Source organism: Rhamphochromis sp. 'chilingali' (assembly GCF_963969265.1).
Source record: "Rhamphochromis sp. 'chilingali' genome assembly, chromosome: 3".
NCBI classification, from domain to species: domain Eukaryota; kingdom Metazoa; phylum Chordata; class Actinopteri; order Cichliformes; family Cichlidae; genus Rhamphochromis; species Rhamphochromis sp. 'chilingali'.
This window is the reverse complement of record NC_137931.1, coordinates 34,975,118-34,998,075: the sequence shown is the minus strand read 5'-3', so window position 1 is coordinate 34,998,075 and position 22,958 is coordinate 34,975,118. Positions and strand designations below refer to the sequence as shown.

The 22,958-nt window shown below is 38.7% G+C and overlaps 1 long non-coding RNA gene across 1 annotated transcript; it reads left to right on the top strand.

Annotated features, from left to right (window-relative positions):
- Window positions 1-13,496: 13,496 nt before the first annotated feature.
- Window positions 13,497-15,883, top strand: LOC308394108. Its single transcript, XR_013971114.1, has 3 exons — window positions 13,497-13,822; window positions 14,560-14,620; window positions 15,107-15,883. It is a non-coding gene; the product is annotated as an uncharacterized lncRNA (long non-coding RNA).
- The last annotated feature ends 7,075 nt before the right edge of the window (window positions 15,884-22,958 follow it).

Here is a 22,958-nt window from a genome sequence, read left to right as displayed (position 1 = left end):
GCATGGCCTCTTTGACCTCCTCCTCCTCTTCCTCTTGCTCTCCCTCCATCCATGCTTGCAAAGTTCTTGAAATGGCTAAACTGAGGGCTTTTTGTGGTTGGCTAATTGGTGTTCAGTTTTGCAAGTAAGTGCCTTCAGGTGTATATTTGAGTGGTTGCAATTACCCGATGTGTTTTGTATTTTGGATACATGTGTTTTCCAAATGGCACCCTGAAATTTCATTTTTGAACGAAGTGTCTTATGTATGAAATAGAGTGTAGCATGCAGGACCATGTGTGTTGCATAAAGGAGTAAGTGTGTTGCATAATTGCAACCAGAGTGCAAAGCAGCACTTTTGTTTAAGGTATGGGTACATGTGTTTGAGGTATGGTAACAAAAGCTTCAAGTTGTGTTACTTTAGTCTAAGCATGGGTTTATAGTGTTCAAGCAACGAGCAAAAACTGTAAGAACCTTCTTAAGAACTTCATTCGAAATTATGAAATCCGACTTTCCAGCTGTCTTCGAATGCAGCAAAATGTTACCCAATGTCAGTTAGAGACTGAGTAGTTTGTTTTGGGGATTCATTAAACCAGTTTTTGTTTTAAACATTTTTTTGATGCAAACATATAAAAATGATAAATGTGAAGTGGGTCACTGAGGTGTCTCAGTCTGTCAAATATTACGGTTGTTCTTAAAATGGTACATTTTCTCACTTGTTATGTTGTTTTAATATTTCTGTTATGAATACAATATAAATCATTGCATTTACTCAGAGTCACAGCTGTTTTGGGAAGGTGTTAAACAACTACCTGCTACCTTTATGTGTTTTATCGAAGCCAGTGTCAGGTTTCAGTGTAAGCACAGTGGAGCAGCTGTATGTCTAAGGATACACATACAGTATTACTATTGTCATAAGTTTGTTTTCATTGAATATAAGAATCTTGATTACATTTGAATGGTATTTTCACACAGAATGTGTACAAACCTTGGGCTTAGAAAAGTGGCAGTGGACAGGTTATGGGGCGGCTCACCCTAAAGTACCAGCTGGATGCCCCCTGTGACCACTGCAAACTAGCCCTGAACCTAAAACTATCCCTGAGCAAAGTGTTAGAGTTTTAGTGAGAAAAAATAGGAAAGTAGGGAAAAAAAAATAGTAATTAATAACAGAATTAAGACAAACCCCTAAATATAGAGAGGACAATCTCAAACAAGAGGAAATAGAAAGAGTATTATTGGTAACTAACCTGTTGTCTTTCTCTACAGTTTTTGAGTGTTCAAGTTCTAAAACAACATGAAAATTACGAATAGGTGTGACTGTGAACAGCTGAACAGTTTCCAAGCACATCCGGTGCTGAGTTTGAACATGTAAATAGGTCTATGTTGTACCAAGCATTTTATACATTTCTGAGTTATGAAATTATGTTACCTGTATCATGTAACATAATTTAATTGTTACTTTGACTGTTATTTTGACCTTGTTACTGTAAAAGAGTGGACTTGTGTAAGGACAAGAAAGACATTGTGGACAAAACAGGACACCCCCCAATAATCTTTAGTTACAATATTATAGTTAGTTAAATGGTATGATTGTTCAAATATGTATTTTCTTTGATTGTTGTAAAATAATGTGTGCCCCAGTCTCCAAAAATAACATAGTGCAGGAAGGGTAGTTATTCCTCCGTTACACCACAAGAGGGAGTATCGTTAATGTGATGTTGTTGTTTTTTTTTTTTTTATCCAGTAGATGGCACATCAGTTCCAGGTTTTAACACAGAAGCCTACTCAGATTTACTCATATCCATTATCATGATTGTCATTTCTATTGTTTTTGTATGTGCCACTCACCTGTTATACAGGCAACCCGAAGATAGAGCAACAATAGCTTTGTTCTAATTAATAAATAAATGATGGAATTGTGAATCCTTAACCCCTAATGATGATCTTCATCACTAGTTGTACCACACATTTCTCACTGGCATACATTCTGCCTATATTGTTATTATTGAATCTGTTTTTTAAACAGGTAGTCTCACTGAGATCATTGTGACACCTCGATTCTTTTGTTTTTTTCAGTCCTTGTTTTGTATTGTAAATTGTAAATTTGGTGCGTTGCATGAGATAATTGTCCTCTTGTATGACAATTACATCTTAGCAGTTTATATGAGGTGCTTGTCCTGATATGCTGTGTTTAGTTTTCACCAAATCTGTTGCTATGCAATATGACCAAACATCTCTACTTGGTGTTGTATTTTTTTTGCCAGAGCCAGAGGCCAGAAACTTCTTCTGGGCAACCCTTTCAAATGAAGCCTGCTTGTTTAGTCTTATTCTAATGAATTTTAACATTTAGCGTGTTAACTGACGGTTGTAGAATGTGGGATACAGCTCTTGGGATTTTGCATTGCATGGTCTGATTATGGGGTGATCTTGGGTGATTTTGTTCAGTAGCACCTGACTACTAACCAACCACTTTGTATGGATGCAGTAAGGATATACTCAAGGTTTAGTTAATGTAAATGCATAAAATAATAAATACATTGAAGCAGCGTTAACAGAATTATCCTCTAAAAATCAAAACAAGCATTAAAAAAGGTATGAAACTACTCTTCGAAAGGGTATTTTTTAAAATATAAAATAAGTGGAACAGTGGTTGCCTGACAGCAAGAAGGTCCAACTTCGCCATCTACCCGGGGCCTTTGTATGTGGAGTTTGCATGCTCTCCCCGTGTTTGACTGTGGGATGAAGCAGGGTACCTGGAGATGAACCACTCAAAGACATGCAATTAGTACAGTTAGGATAACTGTGACTCTAAATTGGCCATAGGTACGAATGTGAGTGTGAATGGTTACCTCTCTCTGTTTCAGCTCAGTTTTTACTTATAATCATGGGCAAATAAAGACCCTGGTGTTGTGTTGGATTATACTTGACTGATTGCTCCAACCAGTCCCCAGAAAACAAAGTATTATTCTTATTTTGTTCGTCATAATTGCAGAGCTCTTTTCAATCTTTGTGGCTTTCATGTGCGTACAGAGAGCTGCAAATAACTTTGAGGGGAAAACAGCCAGAGAAGCTGTGGCTGCTATCCTGTTTATATTCAAAGGATATGTTTGTTTAATCTCCCATGGCAATAAACTTGAATGATGAATGTTATCTTTGTCGAAATCCACAATCCACAAATCTTATTTATAATTCATCCATTTTCCAGGTTATGCCTGCAGTTCTGCCTGAACTCATAAGCTTATGTAAATGCATTTATTGCATTCACGTCATAGTGTGCACGTTTAAAATTGACACCTTTTTACAATGATAATGTGTGAGGAAATAATTCATGAAGAATTACATGATACCCATCGATAGATTGAGCTCTGCATGAATTGTACAGACATGCTATAGCCCTAAAAAGCATTGTTTAAAGGGCTTAAAAATTCCACTATAGTGGAAGGAGATGAGCGCTGGGGGGATGACTGTTTTAATAACGGAATTAGAAAACAGTTACGCCTAACATGGACATAGACACACAGGGACAAACAAAAGCACACAGAGACACGTGCATACACATATAAAAACACACACACTCACTCACACACACACACACACACGCTGTACCAGTCTGACAGCATTAATTACCTCTGAGGACAACAAGTAGGCTGTGTAAAATTTTCTAATTTAACATACCTGTGCTGCTTCTCAAGCCTCGTGCTGCTGCTCCCATTGGGCTGTCATATCTGTAAACAACACTCAGCTGAATGACTGGCAGGGAGAGACGACAGGCAGTTGAGCTTGAGTAACTGGACATGCATTGAAATGACCCCAGATTTTTACAGGTGTATGGTTTCCTATCACATCAGACATACCTGGCAATGGTTTTTGTTAAAATTCAAATTTTTTTTAAGGAATATTATTCCGCTAATACTTTCTGTGACACTAGTCTGAGATGCCAAATCCAGATATTTCCTTTAGTTTGACCTCAGAATAATCAGCCTCACTTTGCTCTCTTAAGCCTTAACCTTTTCTTTCATTTTCATTTCAGGGTGATTAAATCTTATTTATGATTACAGATAAGCAATCTTATAAAAAAACAAAATGCACTTGAAGTTGATGTTGAAGCTTGTTTCAAGGTAGATGGTCTTGATTGGAAGCACTGAACTTTACATGCAAGGTGAAATCCATTAGTCAGACTTCTCGTCAGCTATAGCTGAATAATACATCCATTATAAGGCAATCCAAGAACAATGTCTTTGAAACTGATTGAGTTACCGAGGGCGACTACTGCTTTTTTTTTTTTAAAGAGAAAATTAACATTTAATCACTCCAAAATAAGAAAATTACACAATTATTTGAAATCTATTTGTTGCAGTGGACACATTTTCAAGATATCTAAACATTGATTGTAAAAAAAAAATGCCTGTTTTTGTCTGATATGATGAATTCATAGAACGGGGGAAATGTGGATGTCATAAAATCTTGCATGCCAGTTTCCGTCCAAAACGATGAAATCAGGTGATCTTAACATGTATGTGGACACTTCAATGCTAGAGTAACTAAAGTACTGACAAGAAAGACATGAAACATAAAGTGGCTTGAGCCACAAGGTGAACAAACCCAAAGCAAAATTCAAAAAGCCAGAAATGTTCACTGACCAGAACATTTTCATTTCTGCCATCACACCTGAAAAATAAAAGTTCATAGGCCGCTTAAGGTCATCTTTGGTAATCCCAGTGTCCTTTGGGTGCTGCTTCCTCGAGCATGTAATCTACATTATTTTAGTGGGTAAGCAAAACCATCCAAGTGATCTCACTGTAAGTCTCCAGCCTCTAGTGTCAGCTGAGGTAGCCTGAAGGCTCTCTGTAATGCTGTAAAAGATGTATGTGTAGATAATGTTAGAGAAATATATCAATAGATTTTTAAGAAATATTAAATATACCAATGGATGAATAGCAATACAATAACAATAATTAATTCAGTTCAGTTTTACCAATTTCAAATGTCGTTAGCCCATGTGACTTATAGTCTGCTGGTGGCTCTGTAAAGGTAGGAAAAACAAGGTACTTTGAGCTTGTCGTAGTATTGTGAAGCAAAGATGCTAACAGCTGTAATGCTTCACTTTGCTACATGTGCTATTTTATGCTAATGTTTAGCAGGTATGATGCTCATCATTTTGACAATTTTAGTAAAGTGTGTTATTTGGAATAATGTTCTTTACTTAACAAGAAGAGAGAATAAGCAGAGGGAAAGTCTTTGGGCCTCATCTGTACTGGATTACATCTCCAAAACTACAGACAGTGTCACCACCCAGAAATGGGTCACCATGTACCCCAACCAGAAGCCTTGGATGAAGCGGGATGTTCGTCGCCTCCTGAAGGCCCGCAACACCGCCTTCAGGTCAGGAGATGCACACGCCTACAGCCAGGGCTAAGCTAAAGAGGGGTATCAAAAAAGCCAAACACCATTACAAAAAGAAGGTAGAAGAACACTTCTCCAACTCCAACCCCCGACACATGTGGCAAGGACTCCAGACCATTACAGACTACAGGACCACCAAACCCTCCCCTGCATCCTCTGATGTCTCCTTTCTCAATGAGCTCAACAACTTTTTGCTCGTTTTTGCTCCTGTCCTGTTTAGTGGCTGCACCATACCAGACTGTGGTGGAGGAGCACAGGACAGACTCAATGACCGCAGTGTAGAACTGGATCAGCAGCTCCTGTGGAAGCCTGTACTTCCCCAGTTGTCTCAGGAAGTACATCCTCTGCTGGGTCTTTTTGAGGATGGAGTTGATGTTGGTCTCCCACTTCAGGTCATGGGAGATGGTGGTACCCAGGAACTTGAAGATCTTCACAGTCGACACAGGGCTGTCTGATATGGCGAGGGGGAGGCAGAGTTGAGGGATGTCTCCTGAAGTCCACTGTCATCTCTACAGTTTTAAGAGTGTTCAGCTCCAGATTGTGCTAACTGCACCAGAGTACCAGCCGCTCAACTTCCTGCCGGTATGCAGGTCACCTTCCTGAATGAGGCCAATGACGGTGGTGTCATCTGCAAACTTTAGGTGTTTAACAGCCGAGTTCTTGGAGGTACAGTGATTAGTGTAGAGGGAGAACAGTAGTGGTGAGAGGACACATCCATCCATATTTATAGTTATAGCATATTCATAACATACCTATACCATGTACATTGTAACATATCCATAATAGACCCACATTTTGTACCCTCATACCTATAACAGACCCATTTCTGTAATATATCTATATATCTATATTATTGCTAATATATATTTTGTAATTCTTAGTGTATTGTCTGTCTCTGTTAATGTTTGTTTATAATGGAGCACTGTAATGAAAAATATTTTCCCTTAGGGATCAATAAAGTATTCTGATTCTGATTAATATATCTATATTATGGCAAAAGCACTTCTGGATGGATGCAAACTGCATTTCGTTGCCTTGTACTTGTGACATGTGCAAAGACAATAAAGTTGAATTCTATTCTAATTCCATTCTATTCTATTCTACATATTGACCCCCCCTTCCCTCCCCCCAAAAAACAAACAACAAAAAAACCCATGCTGATATCAATACCCGCATGTCCTCCTTCAACATGTCTTTGACTCTTCTCTGTGGTTTTTCCTCTTCCTCCTGCTTGGCAGCTCCATCTTCAATATATCCACTGTCCCTCCTTTGCACATGCCCAAACCATGTCAGCCTTCTCTACCCAACAAAACAAACAAACAACCAAAATTACAGATTTATTTGTGTCTCTTTAAGTTGCTTGAATAAAGAACCGATGTTGTCCTTTCTCTCTGGGCAGAAAAAAAATCATTACGTGCACGGCACCCAAGAGGATCCTGGTCAGTAAAATGTAAACAGAGGCTGTTTTGAGCTGTTTGAACAAGACTGCTGTGATAATCGCTCTACTACAATGCCCGCTCCGCTGTGAAGTTTGTATTTAACGCTCTGTGTATGTGTCCCCTTCAAAAAGCACTTCAGTCATTTCATGTCACTGTTTAAGTTGCATTTTTGTCCCCGATGCCAACTCGTTCTGCAGTTTGAGTCAACAGGATGTTCAGGTTGTGCTTGTAGGACTGAAACAGCTGTTAGAGCACTGCAGTTTAGTGTTACCAGATTTCCAAGCAGATACTTTGCACAACTCACTTACATGGATTGAAATCACTCTCTGTCGGTGAAACCTTTCTCCAGGTAGCATAAAGAATGTAACATGTGTTGAGCAATGCACTCTGTTGACATTTTAAACAGATGTTCATATTTATTAATGTGTTTAAGTTGGTAAGACAACAATGTCTTTTGTCCTGTCTTCCTCCCCTGAACCCCGATCAGTCACAGCAGATTGCCACCCCTCCCTGAGCCTGGCTCTTCTGAGGTTTCTTCCTACTAAAAAGGAGTTTTTACTCTCCACCGTCACCAAGTGCTTGCTCACAGGTGGTCATCTGATTGTTGGGGTTTTCTCTGAATTAATGTTGGGTCTTTACCTTGTAGTGTAAAGCCCCTTGAGGTGACAATTTTTTAAAAACTCTAACCAGTCTGCATTAGAAGGCAGGTAGAGTCTCAGCAACAACAGCACGCCATACTTTTGATTAGGAAACTGGAGTCTGACTCTTGTCTGGGACAATTTAACATTTCTAATTACGATGCATATGTGCTGGTATTTAATCACAGAGCTTATAGACTGATGTTTAATCACAGTGGTAATATGCTGATATTTAATCACAATGCTTACATGCTGATGTTTAATTATTTTGCTTACGTGCTGATGTTTAAAGGGTGTCCAGAGACCAGAGAAATCAATAGAAAGGTGTGTGTTAGTTAGAGTCTGATATAATATCTCTATAGTTTTCCCTTATGTATATAAATGGCTGTATTTGCTTTCCGGTGGCAAATGTTTTAATGACAAACTTTTTTGTTTTGGGACTAGAAGAAAATCCACTAGTTCACAGTTAGGTTTGTCAAAACCTACACTTGGCAGGGAAATGGGGAATGAGAAATGAGATTGGGACAAAAGCAGAGGACAGGATCAGTGAAGACAGAATGGGCGGGAAGCAGAGGGAAAAGATGACAGAGAAACAATAGAGAAGAGTAGGCAGCGGAGAGTGATGGGAGGATATACCAACATTATATCATGCAGCAGGCACTGATTACAAAAGTAATGGCAGTAGTTAACAATAGCTGACAGTTTGCATTTTAACTCATCTCACATTTTGCATTTGTGGGCATTAAGTGACTGAATGCAAACAGCCTTAAAAAGGCACTTACATGAAAAAAAGCACTGTGATTTAAAAGTGACTCATGATCTAATTCTGGCAGGACACTTTTTCTCTCTTTCAGAGCGATGCCAGCAAAGAGGCTTTACTGAAACGCGGCATTAGACACATATACTGTGCATGCAAACTCCCTTTAGCAAAATGTCAGTTGCACCTCTTGAGCAAGCACTGCCACAAATGGGTTTCTTGGTAATGCTTTCAGTCTACCTATTAGCATTTCTTAGCAGAATAGAAATCTTTAATTTATGCTCTAACATTCAATAATGTACTTAAGAAACTCCAGATTATATAACTACACGTCACACTCACTCTTTTCCTTATGTCCAATTAGCAAATGATGTCTTTGAATTGCCAAAGAAACTGCTGTTTAGTCAAGGTGCAAGTTTAATCTGGCACCCTTTTTTATCACTGCTGTTTATAAAGGGTGGAGAATTTTGTTGTTTTCTTCCTTGAATGAAAAGTCTAGTTGTGACAACGCTAAACTTTGAGAGCTATCCAGTGCTACTACTCTGTAGACTCAACTACAGAGAAGTTTCAGACTATTTGAAACTGCAGGGTTTAAAACATCGAGACATGGTCTCCGAGATTGAAAGACTCAGCATTCTGCTCGAGCATACACATTCATCAAAGCAGAAATCCATTTAAGTAGCTGGGATCCCAGCGTCTTTACTGACACTAGTCTCAATAGACCAAGGCAAGCTGAAGGAAATCAAAAACAACAAGAGTTATTTTGAGATCAAGTGCAGTGAACGCGGCAACAGACTGAATGCTATAACCATATGATTTATAACTGAGTACATAAAAATGTGCAGCAGCTTTCTACACGGCTAATGTATCGTCTAACCCTAAAATATCATGATTATGTAATAAACTGTATTTTAAAGCCTACATGTTGAATGCAGTCTGCTGTCTTTGGCAGCTGAGCTTTTACAGCAAAGGCTTTGATGTAAAAGACCTATTCAGTATAATTCCATTGTACTTGACTTTATTCAAATGATTGAGGCATTCTGATTGAAATGCTAAATCACTGGGATGACTTCATGCCAGTGATTTTACTTTTCAAATTTCAGCAGATGCTAACACAATTGTGTGACATAATGGTTTTTTCTCATAATGTTGAATTTCCAATTTTTCATAACGTGGGCTGGTTATCTAGCACGGAAAAGCCTAAGCCATCTACAGGAGCAGTGCTGTGCAAACAGAGAATGATGTTTGTTTCCAGAGGGATAAACGTATTACTGTTCCTGGCATGTAATCAGAAGTGCACAGTTGCAACGATTTTGGCGTGTCGTGGTCCTCCAGCCCTTCTTCTGTCTGTCTCTGCTCTGTGCTCTCTCACTCTCCTGTGTGTTTTGGTTGTGCTTGAATTAACCACGCCTCCGTGTCGTGCCAGTACACCCGACATTGACCATCACACCTGTGGCTCATCTGCTGATTTCCTCTGTCTCTTCTTAAGCTAAGGGAAAAACTTCATTCACCTCCTGATTGCTGAACTAGCAGTGTTAGTGCAGTTCGGCTTCAGAACTCTGTCGATTGGTTTATGATTTGTGGACCCGAATCTGCATCTAAACAAAGATTCTTGCTGCAAGAAATTGTTGCACAATTGTTTCCTGTGAATAAATTGTCTCAGGGAGTCCTGTGCTCGAGTTAGCCTGCATTCCATCACAAGGTGTAGTCAAGGATATGAAATCTGTCCTGTGTAAACAAATGAAGGGAAAAATAAAAATACTAGGATAATGCTGCATATAACGATCCAGGATGTGCCTGAAAATCTGATTCTTGATCTCAAATATTTAATATAATTTTTGCTAAACACAAATTTAGGCAAAGTTGGACATTTTTGTCTTCTTTAGGTGTCACCACAGTGAATCATCTGCCTCCATCCAACCCTATACTTCACAACCTAAAATCTAAAACTGTAGTTGGCTGTGCTTCCTTTGTCTCGTTAAGTCATATTAGCCTCAGATGTTTCCCCATGTTTCCACTTCCTCTGATCACCTCCTGCAAGTATTTAGTCTGTGTGTTTTCATTCATTCATCGTCAGGTCATCTGTTGTTCCTCGTCATGTTTCCATGCCTCTGGGTCGCTAGGATTTCGCTTGTTCGTTTAAAAAAAAAAAAAATCACATTCAAGGTTTTGTTCTTTGTCTTTTGTGTTTAGCATTTAGTTTTCCCAGTTTAGTTCTAGTTACTTTCTCCCCAGTGTGTATCTGTGGTCTCTGGCCGGCTGCAGAGGAGGGGTGGCGCAGCAAGCTCCCGGGGTGGCGCAGAGGCAGGGTGAACAGGTGTGCTGGGATGTGACTGTGATTGTGACTCTTTATATGTTCACAGTAACAGTAAGAGGAGGGAGGGAGCGGACGTGACAGCGGAGCGGGAGTGTCTGTGTCCCATTACAAACCACAGTTAAAGAGTGTTTAATGAAGGAGTGCTGTCACCACGTCAGTGTCTTGTACATGTGTAAAGGGTCCAACTTCACTTACTATTTTCATCAGGCTTATCAAATAAGCCTTTTGTTAATATCAAGTTTTGTTCCATGTTCCTTCGTGTTTGCATTTTGGGTCCACTCTTCACAATTCATACAGTCTGCTTTGGCACACTGTGACAAGCAGGAGTTTATTCTTTTGTACTTTGAGCTTTAGTTCTCATCTGTAAAGCTGTTTAAGTTCATGTTTTGTCTCTGGAGTCCTGCATTTGGGTCCAACCTCTGCTTGCCACAAAGCCAGATCCTGACACTCTGTGTACTTTTTACTGTTGCACATGTCTCTCCTGGCTTTCATTCTTCTCGTCCCCAGTGCATACCTCCACGTCAGCAGGCGCTCTTCCACCTGCTACCTACTCTGTATACCAGAAGACTCCTCCCTGACCTCATCTCTCAACCTGTCAACAATGCAAATGAAAAAAGGCTCAGAAAAGATCCTGATGTAATCCCACTCCCACATTACACCCATCTGTCACTCGTACCACACCACTGTCACCGCCCTCATACATTTCCTGGACCACCCTCCAATACTTCTCCGCCGTTCCTGACTTCCTCATAGTACAACAGTCCCTGTCTCAGCAGCCAATCATTTGCTTTCTCTGATCCACAAAGACACAGTGAAGCTTGTCCTGACTTTCTCTGTGCTTCCCCATTAACTCTCAAGGCAAACGTCACATTCGTAGTGCTCTGTCTCAGAAAGAAGCCATAGTGCTGCTCACTGATCATCACCTCTCGTTTTAACCTAGCTTCAAAAACCTGTTCCCGTAGCTTCATGATAGCTCATTAATGTTAGCTCTCTGTAATTACAGCTCTGCACATCAGCCTTGCTTTTGTAAATTGGTATCACTACACTCCTCCATTCACCAATCAGTGACATAAAAATCTGATCATTTCCTTTCTCTTCATAATGAGTCACCCACTCGTGGATGTCTATATTTCTGTCATGTCTCTCCTTGTCGTAACTTTACGATGAGCTGCATGGTTGAATGGATCTAGAAAATAATTTTTTATTTTCCTTATGAGTTCAGGTATTTTTTTTCTTTCAGCACTGCTGTTTTACACGTGCATACCATATTTTAAGGTCAAACATCTCTTGCATTGATGAGACAGCGAAAGGTCTCAAGCATCATTACAGCCAGAGGGTCCAATTTTCACCAGCCAGCATCAGTACAAGCATGACAAGCTGGAGAAAAAAAGAGAATAAGACTCACAAGGATTTCTTTGACTAGCAAATAACATCCACTATATCCAGTGTTTGCACTGAAATTTTGATTTTCTTATTCCAGGTGCTAAAGGGGGAAAATAAAATACTAAGCGACAACACGACACGTGTTCTGTTCAGGATGGACAGCAATCCTACCGTGAAAGGGAAGTTCATCCATGGACACTCTCACAGTCATTCACTATGTATCTACACTAAAAGGAAATTGCTCAAACATGACAGTGATAAAGCTTTTATCTATAATTGCAACTGAGTAAATTTGTCTGCTAATTAGCACTCATCTAGGAAAAGTTAGATGCTGCTTCTGCTCGTCACAGATGCGTTCATTTGGAAAAGGATCATAGCGTACGGTATGTGCCATCAAAGATGTAACTGCTGTGCAAGGTTGTCCTCAGGTTTTTGAGTCATATCTTTTTCAAAATCTTACTGATAAAATCAGGTGCTGACCCCAGTCAAAGGCTCAAACAATACATCTGTTTGTTCTTTGGATTTTTAATCGATTTCTATTCTCAAAACATGCCTGAGTAAAACCAACAAAAATCCTCAACAAATACAGAAGACGTTTAAATGTGACCACTATGTTACACCCCGCAAAGTCAGTCTGTTTGCCTTGATTCACTGTTATTATCTGCCATGTTTTAGGTAATTCACACCGAAACATTCTGCTGCTGGCACATAGTTACAGCTTACCGCCTGCAATATGTTCACAGACAATGTTATGAACCAGCTCACATTCAGTTTTTGGTCATTCAGTCATCGCAGATCTCCAGATTCCATAGACTGGGTTCATACCCCCTGTGGACTCGATGGTTTAACCTAATAAAGGAATTTCTTTCAGAATAAATGATGGTTTAGCATATAATCATAATGGCTACACATTCATCCGTTTTCCTCAACTGCATATCAAATTCAGAGGCACAGCGGGGCTCGAATCTATCCAAGGTGACCTAGAGGAAGTGGCAGAATACTCCCTGAACGGGTTGGCAGACAATCAGAAGGATCCTTATAATCCAACGTCTCAGTATGCAGCATCTTTGTATACACGTAACAGCATGATCTTTCCCTAACCTACTCCAAATTCCTCCACACAGTAAACTTTATCGTTGCAGTGACAATGAGAAAATATAAAATGTGTTATTTTGGCAGAAAAATAAATCAGCTGTGCTGTCGGTGTCAGCGGGATATGTTCCACCTCCCACACAAGTCAGCTGGGACAAACTCGTTAGCCTAATTGGAAAAGAGGCTGAAGAAACTGATGGGTGGATTTTTGTCAATGAAAATCTTAGTAATACAGTCTATATCTATCTTTTTGCAACTTTCCATGAGTTATTTTTTTTAAAAATTCCTCTCTCTGTGGAAATTCTTTTGGTGGGTTGAGGAAAGCAATCTTCAACCAAAGCTGGTTGAAGCTTATTTTAATGTTGTATGATTTGTTAAAGTTTTTCAACAAATGAAACATTTCACTCCTTCACAAAATCTCTGATTCTTCTGGGAAAGTTACACAATCACATCAAAAGAGTTTGATCTCTACACTGAAAAAAGTCTAACATGCAGTCATTCATTCAATCTAATAAGTGCCATTCAAAACAGAATAAAATCATTGATTTGATTGTGAAACCCTTTCTTTTTGCATTTTAAAATACCACTTTTGATTTGGATGAAACTAAATATCTGTACAAAGGACACAACGCAAAGTTTTTGATTTCTCTCAAAACATATATTTCTTTTCATGTTGAACAGATAATATCTTTAATTTGAGTCAAAGTGATTTGCACTTGAACACGCCCACCAGAAATAGACCGGGACCCATTTTTATTCTGCATGGCTGCTGGAAACATCATGTCACATCTTTGATTAATTTCATCTGAAAATAAACGTAAGTAAAGCCAAGTGTGTTACAAAAGCTTTTATAATTTGTATTGCCAAAATTGCAGAAAATAACCCCATTTAAGCTGGGTCGACAGCCACCCCTAATTTTTGCATGATTGTAGCTGCTAGCTATAAGCTAGCTAGCTATCCTGCGCAACGTTAGAACTGGTTACCAGAAACCGACCATCACAGTCGGGAATACAAGTTAGTATACTGGTAAAAAACGGCTTTTTGCCTAACTAGCTAGCGTTACCACGATGCATCGGTGGTGGATAAAGCTAGCTAGCATAAGTTCATAGTTCATAACATTCATAGTATAACTCCGTGCTCCGCTTCGTTTGAATTTTTCTGGTGAGCTCGCGGTTTCTAGACACAAGCTTGTGTTTGTGCGCGCACGTTTGTCTCTCTTCATATAAATATCTGTGTGTTATGTGTGTGTACACCGAGCGCAAAAGATAATTATTAATGTGCATGATTTAGAGACAGAAATAACACGCCAGCATATAAGATCAATGACATAAGACTAATTCCTTCAATTGACTTTCAGGCGCGGCTCGGAAAAATGTGCATTTTCTGAAGAAATTTTAATTTTAACAGCAAAAAATTGACCCTATGCCAAACTTAGTCGCTAATGGCTGGTCTGTAGACTGTTTGGTATGTCATGTTACGTATTTCTTGGTTTTTCTATGTAATGTGTTTTATAGAGAAGTAACATTATTCTTTTTTTTTTCTGTATGCTTTCAGAACCACAGATCGCTCCATCCATTCCATGGCTGAAGCATACATTTTCATTTAATCTGAACAGGTATCATTTTGCATTTACACTGCACATCCTTTTTAAACATTTCATAATAATCTAGACTCTCCCTCATTATCCTCTCATTCACCTTGCTGATGTGTTGAGGACTTGATAAAAGAATACATGGTATGTCCATATCTGTTCTGTCTCTACATGAGATGCAGTCTCTTGATGTAAATTTGACAACTCTGCTATTAAATGCAGTGATTAATGTAGGACAGCAACGATTAATCAACTCATCAAGTTAATATCTTAGGGTTCTGTATTGTTTTCTTTTTTTTTTCTTGGGCTTTGTGGAACATTTATGAAAATGTTCCACCATTGATTTAATTTAATGATTATGCAATTCACAATCTGATTAGTCAAATAATTGTTCTAATAGTCTGTGACCAAACAACTATCAAAATAGTAGTTTATTATGGTCAAAGATTTATCAGGTGTGCCAGACTTCAGTTCTTCACTTGTACATTTTGTTCCATATTTTACCTCAAGATATCCCAGAAAGATGAAGCTGAGGAAGAGCTGCAGAGTACCACCATGGCACTCTTCGTCTTCAGGGACAACTCAAGCCTCCTACATCAGCCTCGAGACATCGGGATAATCATTGATGGTGTGGAAGTCCTGAATGAGTTGCCTTCTGTGGCAGCTGGAGTGGCAATGGTCTTTGGACTCTGTTATGCTCTTAATATGGAATATCCACGAGGATTCAGGTTCACCTTTGAGGCTCTTCAAAAGATTATGATGGAGCTTGACTTTAACAAGATGACCTCTAAGATTCGCAAACTTAATTGTGAACTTAACACTGCACAGTAGTGTGTTTGCATGCATGTGTGCATGTGTATGTGCACATGCATGTGCATGTGTGCTTGGTTATTTTGCTTGGTTGGCCTGCAGTGGTATTCTACATTCAAAATTTATAAGAACACCCATTTGAAAGGGAGATTTAAGTTGATTTCATTGATACATGTGTAGATTTTTTTTTTTTTTTACATTGTACAGGCACAGTGCACATATAAACATTTTTGAGTACTTGCAAATTGGTTTAAAAAGAGTTTTTATAATGGTTTTATGCCAGTTTTAGACAGGTTGCAGGTTTTATACTGGTTTTCAAAAGATTGCAGGTTTTATACTGGTTTTCAAAAGATTGCAGGTTTTATAAAACAAACATTTCTCTAATCATTTCTGCCGTAGCACTAAATCTGTATATTACTAATCCTCTCTATTGATTATAGTTAAAATGGTTTGGAACAATAAATAATTTTGAAATAATTGGTTGGCCAACTGTCTTGTTTTTTATAGGAAATGCAGAGCATTTTTGAACTGAAATGAAATGTAAAAAATATAGTTTGAATATATGTAAATCAATTACCTGGCTTCAACACAAACATATTAGTTCATGTTAATTTGGTTCGATGTGAATACATTAGGTTGGTTAAATTTCAATATATTAGCTTGGTTCAATAATTAAAATATGGTTCTATGTAAAAAAAATCAATTTGGATCAATGCAAAATTTAAAGTTTCAGTCAAGTCTAGTAATATTGTTTATATCAACATAAAAGTATCAGGTCATATCAAGTGACTCAATTTGGATTCTATAAAGCCAAATATTTTGGATGTGACAACTGGACATCATTTTTTTAAATTTGAATAGGGTTATTCTTTTTACAGTGTATATAAAACAAAACACTACTTCTTAGTTTCATATATCACCGGTGAAAATAATACTACTAAAAGAAATCAGACGAGAAAAATATTTGAGCTTTTCACCTTTTATTGGTCTTCAAAAAGGTAGAACTTTTAACCTTAGTGGCGGTTGTGATGTGCACTCACTGAACACATCAAACGAATCTGCAAGCTCACAAGCCAGCTAATCCAGAATGGCACAACAAAGGAAGGTTGACGCTGAAGGCAGAGAGTCTCAAGAGAGGTGGGGAAACTTCTTTACAGAGTGCAAAGAAAGCCCTTTGTACCCATTCGTCATGAGAATATCCCTGTTTTTAAAGAATACATTATGTGTTTTGATTTTGAATTCAGACACCAGGAGAAATATGGAGTCATGGATGGGGAATAAATGCATAAAGAAGCTGAGCTGAAAGCTGCATGCAGCCCCAGCAAAATGTTCAAAAAACGTCTTTGAGCCAAATCTCAAAACGATTGTGTGATAAAAGCAAGGGTGGGAAACAGCAGAGGTAGGGATTTCTGGAGAAACTGTAAAGTTTATTTGCAAATTTTAGGTTTTTCATTTGCAGCAAGTTTCATGCAAAAAGGTTATAAGGTGCAGAAAAGCTGATATTTAAAAAAATACAGTAAGAGGCACCAAGCTGTCATATTGTCGTGCACTGTGAAACAGTCTACATGGATTCTATGGCATTACCAAACTGTACACTAGATTACATAAGACGTGCATTTTAAAATTAAATCTGTGGACTATATGGGACTATGTGTTCCTCTTGTGTTTGTATGACCCATGTAAATTATCACAGTGCATTATATTGCATCCTTCAAGCTAAATTTATTATCCCGGACTATGCATCAGTATAGGTCTGCATTGCAACCTTATTGTGATGCCAGAAGAGTCTTCTTTACCCCTTAGCATGAACAGGAGATCTGCAACGTGGTCAATGAAAATAATGCCAATAGACTCTGTCAGCCTCTCTATGACAGCATGGTATAAAGACATCAGGTAACCAGGATGCAATTTTGCAAAGTATCATTTAGCGGATCAGTCAAAGTGAAGCAATATTTCTATAAGTGTTGACACGCTCTGCAAACATTACCCACCGTGATAGCAATGGATCATGGATTTTCCTTGAAGAAACATAAAGAGCATAAAAACACAGGTGTTTTGTTTGTATTATAAAGTCCTATATTGTGGTCAATAGTCATTTTGTTGGTAGTGTTATTTCTGTTTATTGTAAAGAATAAGAAATGAAAAGGAAATGAATCATGTCACACGCATGAATGTGGCAATAAGGTTTCAAAAGGGCAAAAAAACTAAAGAGAAAGATGAAACATCATAGGCCAACGAGCTACAGCAGCGTACTGGGTACATAATGATGCGTGCTGCACTTTTTCAAAATGGTGTCAGAATATATATATATACTCCCAACATCTGGCCATACAACACCTGCTGACTTTTCTGTGCACATTCTACATGGATCTCGCACTCACCGAATGACAATATGTTTGGTGAGAAGCTGCAAGCTATTTTTTTGTCCTTGTCTCAGATGTCACCTTGGGGCTCGTTCAGAAATTATGATTGTGGTACTTTCACCTCACCACGCTCTCCATCCTTGAATCCTATTTGGAAATTATTTTCTGTCTTTTCAGTGAATGCTGCTCATGCAATAAAAGAGATTAAGTCCAATTTCTCAAGTCAATGTTAACATTTACAAAACAATAAGTGAGAAGAATCTGTGATCCATTGCACCACACAGCATTATGTTAGAAGGCTTGTAAATCTGTATGTGAATAAACACAGAGTGATATATCCTTGTTAGGGCAAAGGTTAGGCAGCTAAGTCCTGCTTCTTTACCAACATAACAGTCGACTGTACTCTAAAAATATCTACTTTTTACAGTGACTGAAAACGGACAAGGCTGTACTTTCTGTGTACGGCATGTATTCATTTAAATGTTTCACATTTGTCCTTGATTGGGTGCAAGGATTTACACCTCTATTAGTTTTGATGTTGACAGATCGTGTTATTTTACTACCGCAGGCAGCAGAGGCTGAATAAAACATTTCAAAAGATTATTGTCCTGCACCATTGCACGGAAGATATGGTGATATGGATGAGGGTCTGTGGCCCTGTGACATAGAATGCAGGAAAATATTGTCTATCCATAGATAATGTTTTAGATAGATAGCACTCAATCCCATGAGAATAGCAAGAAATGAAATTTGATTAACTGCAGCAATATGGTTGGTCTATTTCACAGCTTTCAGTCTCTGGAGGAATTTCACTTATAATTTTTATTTGAGAAGACCGAGGTAGAAACTCAAAGACTCTCAAAGCTCATCTGAGTGGCTGAAAAAAATAGTTAGGCCAAAGGTTATGCAGCTCAGTACCTTTCTTCAGCCTTCATTTCTTTTTAAGGCTAATCAACAACTTAAGTCCTCATCTGGTAATGGCTAATTTCTAATGATTATTAGAAAATTGTGGCCTGTAAAACATTTTTGAAAGGAACATAAAATCTAATTTGGCAGAAAATCTGTCATCATGATATCCATGTGTTCTCTGTTGACCAAGGAAACCAACGGTCCCAGAAGTTAAGCCAGACCTTCCCAAAGTGTGGGGCCCGCCCCCTGGGGGGGGGCGCAGAGCCATGGCAGGGGGGACGGGGGATGAAAAGGGGGGAAAAAAAAGAAAACGCTTGGACACTGCTAGCACGGGGCGTTAGAAACGCAAAGCAGGAGATGAAGCATTGCTGAATATGTTTCCAAACCAATTTCACTGTAAGCCAAAGACTAGAAAATATGGTGAAGCATATCTGCCCTTTGGTTTCACCTGCACAAGTGCCAAGGTAGGTCTCCCCTGCAGAATTGCTTTTCCCTTTGTCGGGAGCATCGCTGGGCTGTTTAAATCACGGACAAACAGTATCCCACATTTATGGAAGCCCGTTTCCGCCACTAAAAAAAAAAAAAAAAGCTAGTATCCATAACTCGAAATTTCGAGAAAATAACTCGAAATTTCGAGAAAATAACTCGAAATTTCGAGTTACTTTTCTCAAAATTTCGAGTTAGCTCTGCCAATCAAAAATATACGTGAATGAGGTCGCTTTCTTGTTACCCGGAAGCATATGGCGCAGGACCGCGCACTCAAAAACGGATCCCAACAAATTAAAGTATGTTTGCTGATAGTAACACCATGTGATTCAGCTAATAACACAGGGATTTCATCATTTGTGAAGCCAGGCTGAAAACACTCAGCAATCTGTGCATTCACGACTGGATGTAATACCGGTAGCTTAGCTGTAGCATTTGTAGCTGAGGGCTTCAGCTTCCGGGTAACATGGAAATGACGTCATTCATGTAGATTACTGATTGGCAGCGCTAACTCGAAATTTCGAGTTGCTTTTCTCAAAATTTTGAGTTAATATGTCGAAATTTCGAGAAAATAACTCGAAATTTTGAGTTATGGATCCTTTTTTTTTTTTTAGTGGCGGAAACGGGCTTCCATACACATTCTACTCACTAACTACTCCTGACATTTTGGAGATGTCAGCTCTTTATACAGTAAAGTTACAGCGGGATACAAATAATATCAGGCTCATCCTGCCACAATTTGTTCCCCGATTCAAATCACGGACAAACAGTATCCCACAGTTGTTCATGTTTTTAAACCCATTTTGCACAGAGAGGCATTTTTTGAAAAATGTATTGATAGCAATGTTGAATATTATTACACAGGAAAAAACAACTACACGTAAAATAATCACATCGTGATGCCTCTGTCTTTGTAAATAGAGGGACAGTAACTGCGTGTGTATATGTAAGCGTGTAAAACCTGCAGATAGTCAGATTAACAGTATTTTGTCTCTATCTGCTATTCTAATTCATCTCATGTAAACAATAACGTGACGCACAGCATGACGTGAAAAGAGGCACATACCTTTGACGTTGCACGACGAACTCTCTATTCCTCATCCACACGTAAACGCAAAAAAGGAGTTTAAAAAAATCTCAGTTTTCGGTGATTCGAAACGCCGTTTACGTGTGGACGAAACAGCTCCTTTTTCAAATATACCCGTGTAGGTGTGGACGTAGCGTAAAAGAGTTAGTAGTTTATTTTCTTACTACCTGTAATTTATTGCAGTTTACTTGTATTTGCTTAATTGTTTACTAAATGTTTGAGGTGTGAAATAAACCGCAATGGAGCAAAATATGTGTGTGTGTGGTTGGAGGATGTGTGCGTGCGTGTGCGTGCGCACGCGGGGCGCGCGAACATTTTTCTTGAAAAACAAAGGGGGGCCCAGCAAAAAAAGTTTGGGAACCACTGCATTAAGCAATGAGGGTTCAAATCAGAATAAAAGCTGCTAAATACTAATTGCAGTCAGATCTCACCAACTCCTTGATGTATTGTTGCTAAACTAGTCTTATTTTGACCTCCTATCTTCTATAAATGAAATAAAATAAAATATGCCACTGTGGGTGGCACTTTAGTGAAGTATTTTGCACATTAGTGAAGCGTTTAGCACTGTCGCCTCAAGGCAAAAAAGGTTCTGGGTTTGAATCCACTGGCTGGCTGTTCTCCCTGTACCTCTTTCTCTGGGCTTCCTCTCACAGACATGCGTCTTAAGTTAATTGGTGATAGTAGGAGTGAATGTGAGTGTGAATGATGATCTGTCACTCTGTGTTAAACCGCGATATGCTGTCGACCTGTCGCCCACTGACAGATGATGGGTTCCAGCCCCCATGACCAGGAATTTTACAAGCAGCTAAGAGAAGTGGTGGATAATCTTAGCGTCTGTGGGATCTTGTGCAAATGTAGATGTTACTATTCAGAGCATGCGGTACACCTTTGAATATTGCATGCTTGTGAACAAATGAGACAAGCAACTTTAGGACAGCTTCATGCAGCTTTTAATGATGTCATTAGATTATTAATGGTGACCTAGATGGTTCAGTGCGAGTAAAAATACTTGCAGCTGCAGAATCAATACCTTTTAAAGCTCTGTAAAGTAATATTACATATACACTTATTTGCATGCGTGGTACTTCAGAAAAGGAAAACATTGTGAAAATTCAGGTATAAGTTTGCAATCCCGGCTGTGAAAACAGGTAATGATCTTTATCTCTACTGTATTTTTATTTGTCATGAAAAGTTATTTTTTTTATCCATTCATTCATCATTCTATTCTGCTTATCCAATTCAGGGTCAAATATTTTGTTTATTTTCCTGCCTTGTGTCCTGCGTGTCAAGTCAGCGTTTCTGTGTTTGATGCCATGTGTTTACTTATTTCCTGTTTTATTTTAGTAGGTCTTTGGCTCTTATGTTTCAGTTTATTTCCCTTGCTTTATTATCCCGAGTTTAGGTTAGTTTAGGTGCATTTGTTCTGCAGCTGTGTCTCATTCTCCATTTGCCCTCAGAGTGATTGTATGTACCTGATCTCTCAGTTTGTCTTGTACATTGTACTAACTGTACCATGACTCCTTTCATATTTTGGATAGACTTTGTTTTCAGCTGCCTTTTGGACTTTTGCTCATCATAATAAAGGTTTGACTTTGGTTAAGTAACTGACGTTTTATCCACATTTCTTTTATAAATCGTGACATGCAAAGAGATGGACCGAATCACTCGTGTACAGAAAACCTTCAAAGATTAAAATAATAAAACTACTCTATGAAGATCCTGGTTATAGTGGTGATGCATTCTTTGTCCTTTTTCATGTATTATTATTCTGTGGAGATGGATCAAGTATTTAAAAAACAACAACTACTCAGATTTAATCTAAAATTATGGAGCATGGCGTGGCTTCTCCTTGGTAACCATCTCTTTGCATCAGCTCAGCTCTCCCTGTTACCTGTGCTCTCTGAAATGTTTTATCACATCGAGTAAGTGCAAGTGTAAAAATTGATATGACAAAACTGTTTTATTCATTTAAAAAAGTAACATGACCAAATTAAGTTTCCATGGCGACTCTGCCCTGCTGAATTGCTTCTCTGCTCATCGCTGCTTCCCTCAATATTAAGTAATTAATATGCTGTGGGCTAAAAACAGTAAAAACATGTTGCTCTTTTTTTTCCTTTACCTTTACTGTCTCAGTCACTGCCTGTTTCTGAGCATTTTTAATTTATTGAACATTAAAATTCACAAATCCCAGTACAAAATATGTCAACATGACTGAAACATAATGACGTCAAACAGGAAGGACTGAAAATAACCTTCACATTTTTAGTGTTTCATCCTTTGCTAACCATGTTGTAAAGGCAAACCTAAAGCACTGTGCGATAGCCTTAAGCCATCGCTCGTTGCTTTATGTTTTGGTGGGAAAGTGGAAAATAAGTCAGGAGACTTGGACACTTCCACCAGGTTTGGTGTGAACACCTTTACCTTCAGCACAGTCTGAACTCTGAGCAGCTCTCTGTCATCTCTGTGAGGATCTACAGGAATAGTTCTCCGGGCTTCAAAGGAACTTCAAAACTCTTCTTTGGGTGTTTCTGCCGTTTGTCCTGTTCTCTGTCAGGATGATCCCACACTGCTTCAGTAATGTTGAGGTCCGAGCTCTGAGGAGGCCGATCCATGACTGTATTTTCTTTGCAAAGGACAGTGTGTTTGGGATCATTGCCATGCAGAAAAATGAAACAGTTACCAGTCAGATGCTTTTGTCTAGATTATT